The sequence below is a fragment of the Bubalus bubalis genome, chromosome 4, assembly GCF_019923935.1.
Source record: "Bubalus bubalis isolate 160015118507 breed Murrah chromosome 4, NDDB_SH_1, whole genome shotgun sequence".
Classification (NCBI taxonomy): domain Eukaryota; kingdom Metazoa; phylum Chordata; class Mammalia; order Artiodactyla; family Bovidae; genus Bubalus; species Bubalus bubalis.
The window spans coordinates 109,269,800-109,283,391 of record NC_059160.1 but is presented as its reverse complement, the minus strand read 5'-3'; the positions used below and the strand labels follow the sequence as shown (position 1 = coordinate 109,283,391).

At 38.1% G+C, this 13,592-nt stretch overlaps 1 protein-coding gene across 3 annotated transcripts in view; it reads left to right on the top strand.

Moving 5' to 3' along the window:
- Nucleotides 1-13,592, top strand: part of ACSS3 (acyl-CoA synthetase short chain family member 3) — a 191,668-nt gene that overhangs the window by 44,466 nt on the left and 133,610 nt on the right. The gene's annotated exons all lie outside the window — the stretch shown is intronic.

Below are 13,592 nucleotides of genomic sequence, written 5' to 3'. Positions count from 1 at the left end.
AACCCAGAATAGCAACAATATGGGCAACCCTTTTGAATTGTCTCAGCCAGGTTTTTAAAGAAATTATATTTCTCTAATTTTCTGAAATCAATTTTCCTGTCTGCAGTATAAACTCACTTCGTTTCCACTCCCCCTATGCCAGAAATCCTCACCATGCTTTGAAGTCCAGACCACTTTACTTGTATCTTTCTCTAAGCACTGGTTTCTTTTTGCTTTTTATTTTACTTAGCAGTGTACCTACACTATTGGTATACCTACTTATTAATTAATGTACCTCCTGACCATAGTAAAAGCTTCTTGAGAATAAGGGTTATATTTTATTTATACAATGCTTTATCATTTATATTATATATATAATATATATAAGTATATATATTATATATATATTCCAATATATATATATCATTGGAAGGACTGATGATGAAGCTGAAACTCCAATACTTTGGCCACTTGATGCAAAGAACTGACTCACTGGAAAAGACCCTGATGCTGGGAAAGATTGAAGGCTGGAGGAGAAGGGGATGACAGGCAATGAGATGCTTGGATGGCATCACTGACTCGATGGACATGAGTTTGAGCAAGCTCCAGAAGTTGGTGATAGACAGAGAAGCTTGGAGTGCTACAGTCCATGGGGTCACAAAGAGTCGGACATGACTGAGTGACTGAACTGAATTGATTCAATGTTTAATATAGGTCTCATAGCATAAGCTCATATTACATACTGAATGAATTCATGAATAGAATATTCAGTAACTTTCATTAAAAAGTAAAGAAAAATTGAACTATTGTCTAAGAGAAATAATCATTTCCAAAAATATCACTTGTCTCTTCCACATTGTAATTTTTTTTTTTATGTCGGGAAATTTAAATTTTTTAATAGGGCAAAAATCTTCTTTATTTTAGTGCTTTGCTTGACTAAAAGTTTCTATCTGCATCTAAAAGCTCTGCTTAAAATGTTTACCTAATTTGGTCATTTTGGAAATGTAGGAGTCTGGTCTCTAGTAGTTTTTATTCCTGCATTTGCTTAATGAATTTATTTTTATCATTCATTGGTAGGTTCTTGTTAGATGATATGTCTTGTCTACAAGGTGGTTAAACTCTGACCTTTTTGAAAGTTAGTAAGATCAGTGGATGATCTGCTTTCCATTTATTTTCTTGGACTGGAATGATGATGGAGCCAAGTTTATTTATTTGTTCAAAATATACTTTTAGAATACCTAATATGTATTTGGCACTTCTGTGGACACCATGCATTACAGTAGTGAATGATAGTCTTTGTCTACAGGAAAATTGCATTCTAATTGGGGAGATAGGTTATGAATAAAAAGATAATACAAGTGAAAAGATAACATGACATAAGGGAAGAAAAGCATAAGGCTAGAGTGACCTGGCCTCTCTTTTATATAGATTTGTCTGAGAAAACTGCTTATCACTGAAGAGATAACCCAGTGACATGGACTCAGATAAAGGCTGGAAGAAACCATGTCAACATTTGGAGGAGATAATATCAGGCAAAAGGCTTCCCAGGTGGCAGTAGTGGAAAAGAACCTGCCTGCCAGTGCGGGAGGTGCAGGAGACATGGATTTGATCCTTGAGTCAGCAAGATCCCCTGGAGGAGGGCATGGCAGCCCACTCCAGTATTCTTGCCTGGAGAATTTCATGGACAGAGGAGCCTGGTGGGCTGCGGTCCATAGCAATGGCACCCCACTCCAGTACTCTTGCCTGGAAAATCCCATGGACGGAGGAGCCTGGTGGGCTGCAGTCCATGGGGTCGCTAAGAGTCAGACACGACTGAGCGACTTCACTTCACTTTTCACTTTCATGCATTGGAGAAGGAAATGGCAACCCACTCCAGTGGTCTTGCCTGGAGAATCCCAGGGACGAAGGAGCCTGGTGGGCTGCCGTCCATGGGGTCACACAGAGTCGGACATGACTGAAGCGACTTAGCAGCAGCAGCAGCAGCAGAGTAACTTAGCACGTGCACAACAAATACCAGATTTTGATATATAAAAATTGTAACCTGTTAATGTTATAATCGACATTTTGTTTGAACAGTAAATAATTCTTCAGGGAGACAAATAATAGCTGAAAACCAAGTCCCATAGGTGGCATACGAGAGATGGAGAAGGAAGACGTCTTCCGAGGAATGCATATTCAACCAGATATTGAATGCTTATTGTATGAGGCAGTGGGCTCAGAAAAATGAATGTTTCCTACTCTCAGGGAACTCCTAGTTTGCCTGGTGAGAAGAACACAAAAGCAACTGTGTGTAATGTAACATTTATAGCACAGAGGAAGAAGGGACTAATCTTCTTAGTAGTTGAGAGAAGGCTTTGCTGTGAAAGTGAAGCATTAGTTGGATCATAAAAGAAAGAAAGAAATATGTGCCACCTGTCTTGGCTGTTGTAAATAGTGCTACAGTGAACATTGGGGTACATGTGTCTTTATGAATTTTTATTTTCTCAGGGTGTAGGCCCAGTAGTGGGATTGCTGGATCATATGGTAGTTTTATTTTTAGATTTTTAAGGAGCCTTCATCCTGTTTTCCATAGTGGCTGTATCGATTTACATTCCCAGCAACAGTGCAAGAAGGTTCTCTTTTCTCCACATCCTCTCCAACTAGAAAAATACCGTATATTAATGCATATATATGAAATCTAGAAAAATGGTTCTGATGAACCTGTTTTCAGGGCAGGAATGGAGATACAGATGGAGAGAAATCTGTGCCCTATACACAGATGGCCTCCCTACAGGTGTCCCTGGTCTGCAGCAGATTTGTGCAAGAGTTGGATCTGACATGGTTAATAATGATGCTGTGCACTGTGAAGGCAAGAATGGCTGTGTTTGCTGACCTAAGGCAGGCCAACAAGATGAATTACATGGGATCCCAAATAGAAAGATGGCTGAAGAATACGGGAGAGACAGTTACTAAAGTCAAGAAGGTACTGAGTAGAAAGAGAAAAAGTGTGCTCCTCCACGTGGAAGTGCGAGGAATTGGTAACAATTATTCTTGTGTTGCGGAGAAGGCAATGGCACCTCACTCCAGTACTCTTGCCTGGAAAATCCCATGGACGGAGGAGCCTGGTGGGCTGCAGTCCATGGGGTTGCTAAGAGTCAGGCACGACTGAGTGACTTCACTTTCACTTTTCACTTTCATGCATTGGAGAAGGACATGGCAACTCACTCCAGTGTTCTTGCCTGGAGAATCCCAGGGCCGGGGGAGCCTGGTGGGCTGCCGTTGTCTACGGGGTCGCACAGAGTCGGACACGACTGACGCGACTTAGCAGCAGCCTTCTGTTGAGTACCACCCGCGCCTGCTGTGCTATCAGCGGCTTTAGGACAGCTGAGCGTGTCATCAGCTTTCAGCTTCTGACCTTTAATAGTAAATGTTTGAAGCTACGAAATTATTTGACTTGATAGAAGTTTCAAAGCAAGTTGAGGATAAAGCTAATTAATATAATGGAAGACATTGGCTTAAGTGATGCAAATAGAGATATGAGGACAGAATCATATTTCAAGTGTGTGAAATATTTTGTTAGGCTTTTTGAAATCAGGAAAGATCTACACATGGGAAATGATGCTATTAACTTTAGTTTAATTCATTTGACAGTTTTATACTCATATTTTTGACATTTGTACTAGTTAAGTAAAATAAATGTTAATAAATCAATGCATGTTGCATTCAGTAGAGTTATTGTGAAGACTGGAGATCATGGGGGAATTGATTGTTCATTTTTTCATGCTATACTTGATTGAAGATAATTTTGTTTTCATTATAAAGCTGAATTATGTTAACTTTATCATATATAGTTTTTATGGGAAATTTTATCTATTTATGGGTATTTATGATATATTCTTGGCATTTGTGATGATCTGCATTGCTTTATTGGCTACTCTGCGTGCATGCTTGCTCAGTTGCATCTGATTCTTTGTGACCCCCTAAATTGTAGCCCACCTGGCTCCTCTGTCCGTAGACTTTTCCAGGTAAGAATACTGGAGTGGGTTGCCATTTCCTTCTTCAGGGGATCTTCCTGACTCAGGGATTAAACCCATGCCCCTGTGTCTCCTGCATTGGCAGGCAGATTCTTTAACACTGAGCCACTGGGAAGCCCTTATTAGCTACTAGTGTGTGCATTATCTTTGTGAATTTTTCATTTTTTAAAAATATGTGTGCCTCTTTTTGGTGAGTGATATTAAAGCTATTGGGAACAGACCCAACTATTGCAATGATCTTGTGTCCTTGTACAGCTCCTGGGATATTTAGCAACTTCTCTGTGAGCCAGTTGTATATATTCATTGACTTCTAGATTGTATTGACCAATGAAATCATAAAGGTTAACAGGAACACAGGCAAATTCTGGGAAGTATGATTGGTGTACCCGGAGTAGTTGTCATGTTTATATAGTGTCTATAAAAATGCTGAGGGTGTTTGTTTAATTAAAGCTTTGATTAAATTATCAGTGTAGAATCGATCTAAATGATGAAAGGTTCCTGTTGACATCTCTTGCCATCTCTTGCTGCTTTTATATTTGTCTTTCTTTATGAGAAAAAAGATCAATGAAGCAATTTTTTTCCTCTTAAAAACGGAGACATATGAATACTTCATAAAGGAAAAGCATTCTTACATACTTTTTATATTGACACAAATTGTTTTTTTAATGTGCAATTAAAACTAGGTTTTAATGTCTATTCTTTATAGCTCAATACATACATAAAGCCATCTATGATTTATAAGCCAGGATAAAAACAAATCTACAAGGTCAACCAAGCTCAGATTGACAAATTTAATTTCATATAGTGAGTAATGTTGAGGTAGAACTGAACGTCTAACTCAAGGTGCTTACGATTTGAGTGCTGCGGCCCTGGGTCCTTTGAGTTTTGGCAACCTGTTCTCTGTGATGCCTCAATTCTTCTGTCACGTGTGTGTGTGTGTGTGTGTGTGTTGCTTAGTCGTGTCCGACTCTTTGCAACCCCACAGACTGCAGCCCACCAGGCCCCCCTGTCCATGGGACTCTCCAGGCAGGAACACTGGAGTGGGCTGCCATTTCCTTCTCCAAAAGGAACTATAGAAAGAAAGAAAGTGAAGTCGCATAGTAGTGCTTAAACTTTCATAAAGCCTTTTATTTTACAGTTTTGTTATAAAAAATCATTACGTCACCTGGCTTTTACTTAATATGCATGAATTATTAAAAAATTACAAATAAATACAGTGAAATTGCATGAGTGCTCATAAATCCAGAATATGCTTTACATGATTAATTTTTTAAAAATTGTCATCAAAATCAAAACACCAGGTTTAAAAATTCTCATAGAGAATTCATGGATGACCATGAGAATGTCTCCATAGACCCCAGGTTGAGAAACACAACAGTAAACAATTTATTAGGCTGAGAAAAAGGAATATAGTTTTAATTCACTTAGTGCTACTTAAAAAAATATTTTCCATTGGTCTTTTAACATGGTGTTTATAGCAGTCACATTGTAATTTCTTTGTAAATATTAACTTCATTTTACATTTTGCTTGTTTACTACTATATACACACATATGTAAGGCAGTGATTTTTTATCATGGTCTTTATGTTTATTGAAGAATATTGCCATATCCAGATGACTTACATGAATTTATATTTAATTGAATGTTCTTTATTAATAGAGCATAGTAGATTCTGTACCTTTTAAACATATAATACATTTGGAAAAATGTGTACATTAACTACATTATACTGTAGTTTTTCTAGAATATCTTTGTAAAGCTATGAGAGTGCATAATTATGAAGAGTGACTTCTCTAATAGTTGAATTCTGTTTCATTGTAGTGCAGGTGGGTTATATTGTAAAAAATGTAATAAAACTTGCTTTAGGACTTGGAATATTTCCCTTAGAAACGCTCTAGAAAGCATACAGAAAGTAATCAACTTTGATTTGAGCTATGGTTTAAAAATTCATTTGAGAAGTCTTTAATTGGAATCTGCATGTGAATTTCTCCATGTGTCTCTGAATGGTGCTTTTCTGAGTGGTGCTTGGGTTCCAGGCTGGCTACCAAACTGTTTAACACATAATTTAGCTGGACATAATTTAGTGCATAATTTAGTGCATTAGCAGTGACAAATAATACAGTTAATATGCTTGCAATACTTGTAATTCAGGGATTAAGGGAGGAAAATAAAATGAATGAGAATTTATTGGAAATATTGGTGCTAGAGAAAAAACACGTGCAATTAGAGAAGAGTGTAGAGATAGAGACCAATGAGTTAGTTCTGAGAAGTCTTTCTGGGCAGTAAAGAGTTACAGAGGTGGATGTTATTGTGAAGAAGACAAGTGGAGGTGGTCTGTAAGAAGGAGGTTTGCCTAAGGTGGGATAAACTGAGAGGGTAAACAGTGGCAGGAAAGGGGACATGATATGATGTCCTAGGGACAAAAGGAGGATGTTGTGAGGATCAGCTGGAAGTGGATCCAGGAGGGGACCCTGGAGTTTGGCTTTTTGGTAGATGGAAGGTGGGGAAAGGGTCAAGATCACATGTAAATTGAGGTTTATAACTTTTATAGTGTCTGTTTTAAACCTCTGGTAGATAATGCAACAAAACCATGTTTACACACAGTCTGCATTTTAGACACAGTATCATTTTTTTCTTGTTGTTGGACAAAGAATATGACTTTATTTAAAAAGCTGGCTGACCGAGAAGATGGCAGACACATGTCTCAACGTTTTAATATCATAGTTTTAAATGGTTCTATGTGTAGTCACCACCTAAGGGTTCTTCTGTTTTTATCTCTCAGCCACCCTGCTTAGACTCTTTAACAATGCAGCCCTCTCGCTAATGTCCTCACCTGTCTTACCTGTTGTTGTTCCATCTCACCTCCATGATGGAACTGCAGACCTTGATCAGCCTAGTTCTTTGCCATCTCCGTTTCTGTATCTTAATGTGTTGAATGCATGCTGTGTGTGCTAAGTCACTTCAGTTGTGTCTGACTCTCTGCAACCCCATGGACTGTAGCCCGCCAGGCTCCTCTGTCCATGGGATTCTCCAGGCAAGAATACTGGAGTGGGTAGCCATTCCCTTCTGCAGAGAATCTTCCTGACCCAGAGATTGAACCCACATCTCTTATGTCTCCTGCATTGGCAGGCAGGTTCTTTACCACTGGCGCCACCTGGGAAGCCCACCTTGCTTGAAAAATTGAAGAAAAATGTCCTAACTGCAAATAGGGGTTTACTACAAATCCATCATCCCCAGTATCCATTGGGATTTCAGTGCTATATCTTTTTTCCTTTAGCATTTCTTTGATAAGTTTTGTCTTCTGCCCTCCAAAGCCTATTTTAAATCTTTGACTGTCCCATTTCCATGCCTCAAGCTTAACAGGGAACTTTGATTCAAGCCTGGCAACTGATTTTGTGGATGAAATCATTTGCCAACCAGTTTTTGGAACCCAAACCTGAACCCGTTCTTTTTTCCTACCATTACTTTTTGCATCCTTCAACCATCATTTCCTGTATGGTCGACACAAAGTATTTCTCAAATCATGTCATTTATTTTTATCACCACTGTCACAGCCCTAGATCTTGCAAAAATAATTGCATTGTAAGGATAAGGAAAGTGCCTACTTCTACAGAGATCTTAACCTGAATATAAATCTAACTCAACAAAGCTTAGCAAGGTTCTAAAAGGTACATGGTACTGAATCTCTGTATCTTTCCAAGTCATCTCACAACATTCTTCACCCTGAATTCTTGCTCTGTCTATTCTGAACTGCTTTACTTTCTCAGACAAATGCCTAATCAAAATAGCAAATTTCCTGAGGATTAGGAATTTTGGCAGAAACTATCAAGTGAGTAAAAGCAGGAGGAAGTCATTATTACTCAACCATTAATGCCCTGAGTGAAAAGATGTTAAAATGGTAAAAAGTGGAAGCAATCCGTAATTATTCTTTTCTATATAGTTTCTTTCCTTTTAATTATACATACAGTAGTCATGTCATGAGTAAATGATAGGCGTCAATTACATTTTCTATTCTTTTAGACCTTGGACTTCTCCTTTATGGAGGATTATTTTCTCTGTCAACAATGGCCTGACAGAAATAGGAGTACTATTTTAAAATGAACAAGATGTCCTTTTTAAGATGTGATAAATTTTTATGATCTGCTTGTAAATCACAGCATATCAACATTAAAGAAATGGAGAACATATTCCTTATCAAGTCTCTGAGCAACATGCATAGAAAAGGGTAGGATTGAACTAATTTTCTGTGAAATACAGTCTGAAAATCACATTAGTCTTGAAAGTACACAGATTATTGAAATTGTGGTTATTTTGAGCCTGAACTAAATAGATTAAACAATTCTCCATTTCATTCTGCTTGCAAATACACAGCCTTAAAATGACCAAATATTGATTGAAACCCACTTGTGAAGAAAGTTGGGAATGAGAAAAATGATTACTCTCAGGAATGATATTTATTCCTTCATTTGGGGGAAAACTATTTGGGAAGAAATGTGTTAGTATATATTTTCTAGTTCATTATCAGATAACTGTTTTGAACACAAGATACTACTTTATATTCTTTTCTAAAACTCAATAGAATTCCATTTTAAAATATGAATACATATTCTTTGTTTTAGGTAGTAATAATACATTTTACTCTTGAATATAAATGGTATAGTTTTATCTTTTGAGGAAAGGTTGATTTCTCTTCTTTTAATTAACATCACATCACCTCTTCCTTCTTTCTATTGAAAAGCATAGCTCACAATTGAATGGACTTAATATAGCATCATGCTATGCTAAGTCACTTCATTCGTGTCCGACTCTGTGTGACCCCATAGACGGCAGCCACCAGGCTCCCCTGTCCCTGGGATTCTCCAGGCAAGAACACTGGAGTGAGTTGCCATTTCCTTCTCCAATGCATGAAAGTGAAAAGGGAAAGCAAAGTCTCTCAGTCGTGTCCGACTCTTAGCGACCCCATGGACTGCAGCCTACCAGGCTCCTCTGCCCGTGGGATTTTCCAGGCAAAAGTACTGGAGTGGGGTGCCATTGCCTTCTCCGATATAGCATCATATTTAACAGAAAATTATCTCAATGTCATATCCAATAAGTAGTCACTGTCTTAAAAAGTTACATTTGTAGAACATCTTATGTTAGATGAAAATATTTGCATTCCTGAAAGGTTCCTTTCAAATACTTTTAGTATTATTTCACATCTTAAGCAGTTTTGATATAATTCATTCTTTTCACAGATACTTATTTACCTGGATGCATGGTTGGTGCATGACCAAAAGAAGAAACAATTCATTAGAGATAAATTTTTACCTTCTTGGTGGCTCTCTATGTATGTACAAGTAAAGAAAAAGCAAAACCATGTCTGTATGATGTGTGGGTACAAAATATGTGATTAATTTATATGTTTAAAAGTAAAATATAGGTACTTTAGGTACTTAACTCTTTCTATGGGAAATTAAGTATAGTCTGAAGAGCAGGTCATTCATATCCAATTTTAGTAAACTGTTTCCTCAGATATTATAATTAATTTTTTTTGCTAAAGAGCTGCTTTTTAAATAATACTTTTATTTATTCATTTTGGTTGTGCGTGGTCTTTGTTGGTGCGTGGGCTTTTCTCTCGCTGGGACTTCTCCTGAGCTGTGGTCCACAGGCTTCCCTTGCAGAGCACAGGCTCGGGGCACGCTGGTTTCAGTGGTTGCCGCCCCCGGGCTCTAGAGCACAGAATCAGTAGTTGGTGTTGCACGGGCTTACTTGCTCTGCAGCATGTTGGATCTTCCCAGATCAGGGTTGAACCCATGTCTCCTGTATTGGCAGGCAGATTCACCACTCAGCCACCAGGGAAGCCCCTATAATTTATTTTTAAGCTACGTACATTTTCTGATATTGATTTAAGCAGGGTTTGCAGAGTAACATCATTGCTGTTTAGAAATATTCTTTCTCTTGTCTTCTTTCATATAATTTTCTTTGACATGGCCCTAAGGTTGCCTCTGATTGTTATCTTTTTACTATAATTTGGACAACAATGCTCTCATTGTCTTACAAACAATGATTTTCCTTAGATGGCCACACTGGCGGTTTGTGAAGCAAGTGCTCTTTACTCTATGGAACATAATCTTTGATCAGTTTTGACTAATGTTCATATTTGTGTGGAGGGAATATTTTTTAATGAAACATTCTCAAATGCTTTCATATGAATAAATCCCATTTTTTATGAGCTCATATTTTATTTTTCATGAGTGTATTTATTAAAAGTCTTGAAACCTCTTTCCCCATTCATTTTCAAATTTATAAAAAATATTAATTATATTTATTTTATAATTTACAAGTAACGGTGGAAAATTTTGCTGGAGTAACATTTAGTCCCAAAAAGTACTAAAAAAGGTATTTTCTCTATTGATGATATAAAACGTGTGACTTCCTAGCGACTCCAGCGTGCTTAGTATAGCACCTAAACACTGAGGAGTAGCCGCCTGGAGGGAGGTTAACAAGGCCAAATGTGCACCATCTAGTGGTGACACAGACGTAGTGCAGCTTAATTTGACAAGATAGTCTTCCAGGGCCGTGGTTAACAACTCAGATGCCTGCAGAAGCCCGGCAGGTAGTATATATGGGAGAAATGGATGGGAGAAAAATCAGTTATCCATCAGTTATCACATCTCTGTGGGCTTCTGTGGTGACCCAATGGTAAAGAATCTGCTTGCCACTGCAGGATACATGGGTACAATTCCTAGGTTGGGGAAGATCCCCTGGAGAAGGAAATGACAACCCACTCCAGTATTCTTGCCTGGGAAATCCCATGGACGGAGGAGCCTGGCAGACTACAGTGCCCGGGGGTTGCAAAGCGTCAGACACACCTTAGTGACTAAGCAACAACGAAACTCACATCTCTTTAATTATGGAACTGTGGTGTAAGCACATGACAAAATAAACAGGGTGCAGAAGAATATATTTTAAACTGAGAAGGAAAGAACAATGCAAGCTCTGTTATGAATAGCCCTAGGGAATGGCAAGTTCATGGCAAACCCAGCAACTGATCTTTGGGTTCAGTTGATTGTTGTCATTCAAGAACACAGAGTCACTGTGACTAGATCTTCAGTTTTTTAAGAGAACCTAGAAATCTGAATTTGCATATGAAATCTTCTGATTTTAATATGTTGGCTCTTTGTCTTTTTTAGGTGTGATATGACCTCACCTTAAATACATCTTGGGGCTACATTTAGCCATTGTGAGATCTTTTCTTTTCTTTTCTTTTTTTTTTTTTAAAGAGCAGAATTTAGTGATTTTCATTTCTTTAGGAGGACAGAAAAATTTTAGACATCTTCCAGTAACATTGTGAAGTGAGACTGCATTTTAAAGTTACTGAATCACTGCTGGATTGGGTTTTGGTTGAAAATTCTTTTTATTGAACACTATTTAAGATGCCAAGACTATAGCTGTGAATAGGACAAACTCTTCTCGTTGGTCTCTCCCAGTGCTACACCTTAAATGGAACACCCAGTAATGCAACACCAGAGCATGGCCACTTTCTGCAGGGTTTACAGTGAGATGTTTGGATATAACTTTTGGTGTTATCTTGGTTCTTAAACTCCATTAGGAATTTAAGTTCATGATTGATGTTACTTTGATTTATTTTTCTTATAACTTTCTACCAGGCAACTTGGGGTTCTTAAAAAAATAGCACAAAATTAGAGCTTGCAATACAGGGCAGGATGAAACACTGAGATAGTTGTTTGTTACTTTCTGTATTTCCCCAGAGCCCTTAACCTTGACCACATCTTTTGCCATCTGCACAGAGGAAGTGAATAGAGAGAAAAAGGAAGAATGATCAGGATTCTGAATCCTTTGAACTTGTTCAAAAAGTAGGAGAGGAAGAGTGAAATGAAAGGAACCACTAACAGCGGTGTGGCCTAATTCCTTCTCCCAGGCCTCCTCTGTTCACTCTCCTAAACGTCACATTTAAAGGCAAGCATAGTCCTTCCATTTGCCCAACGGATCCCTTCCACCCCTTAAGTTCTCTGACCTGATATGTGACTGCTTTCTCATTTGATCTTTCTGTTCCACAGTCACATCACATGCGATCCCTTTTACACCACTGTACTGGTGTCCTGTCTGCCTGAAATAGTATACTCACAGATAGCCACTTATTCTTGACCTCCTGCATGTCGTTGCTCAAGGGTTGTTTCTTAGGTCTGTCCTGACGGTCCTGTTGAGAATTATATCCCCTGTATCCCAGTCCCCTCTGGTTTGTTCTACTCCCCCCATCAAATGGCACTCAGTACCTTTTAACGTAATATATGATTATTATGTTTATTTCATACCCTCTGTTAAAACAAGCATGAGTACTCTGAGGGTAGAGATCTTTGTCTTGTTTGTTTAGTGATGTGTCAGAAAATAATGTGTGTGATGTATGGAAACTCAATATATATTTTTTAGATGAAAGAATGTTGAAGTTCTTGTTCACTTAAATCTGTGCATACTTCCTGCAGTCTGCTGCAGTGGAAAGGTTTCTTGCAACAAACTGTTATGTGTAGGCTTATGATCTATTTTGTCTTTGGACTTGGACTTGCATGTGTGCTCCGTTGTGTCTAACTCTTTGCGACCTCATGGACTTTAGCCTGCCAGCCACCTCTGTCCATGGAATTTTCCAGGCAAGAATACAGGAGTGGGTTGCCATTTTCTTCTCCAAGGGATCTTCCCTGCCCAGGGATCAAACCTGTGTGTCTTTGTGTCTCCTGCATTGGCTGATGGGCTCTTTACCAGCTGAGCCACCAGGAAAAACCCATTTTTGTCTTTATTACTAGAAATACACGTTAAGATGAAAGAAATATTTGTTTGTTTGATTCCTAAATGCATGTTAGAAGTAAAAAAAAAGTTTGAATGTATGCTCTTAATATAGAGGGCAGTCACTTTGTATAGGTAATTAGTATTAAAAACTTCAAAGAAAAAATACTTGGTTTTAGGGCAACAGAAAGAACCAAGAATATGAGGTCAAAAGGCCTGTAATGGATCCTGGTTACACCTAAGGTTAGCTATTTATTATTTCTGAGAATCAGTTACCTTTTCTTTAAAATAGGAATAATAATAATAATATTAATAGAATCTGTCTTGTTTACCTTATAAATGTTTGATGATATGTTTTCCCTGTTAATCCATGCTTGTTTCCTTCAACAGTTAACCCAACATATATCTGAATTTGAGACTCATTTATTTATCTGTTCACTTGACAGATCACCCTTTAACATACAAGCTCCACAGGGAAAAGCCTGTGTCTTTGTTTTTTTGGTGTTGTTTTCCCAACCTTAAACACAATGGCATGTGATAGTTGTTCAGTAAAAATATTGTTGAATGAATAATTAAGCAAATTTAAGCCATGAAATTCAAGTGGCATAATAATAGTAAATCGGCTTGTAGTCAAGTGAAGTAAAGTGAAAGTCACTCAGTTGTGTCCGACTCTGTGACCCCATTGACTATACAGTCCATGGAATTCTCTAGGCCAGAATACTGGAGTGGGTAGCCTTTGCCTTCTCCAGGGGATCGTCCCAACCCAGGGATCGAACCCAGGTCTCCTGCATTGCAGGCAGATTCTTTACCAGCTGAGCCAC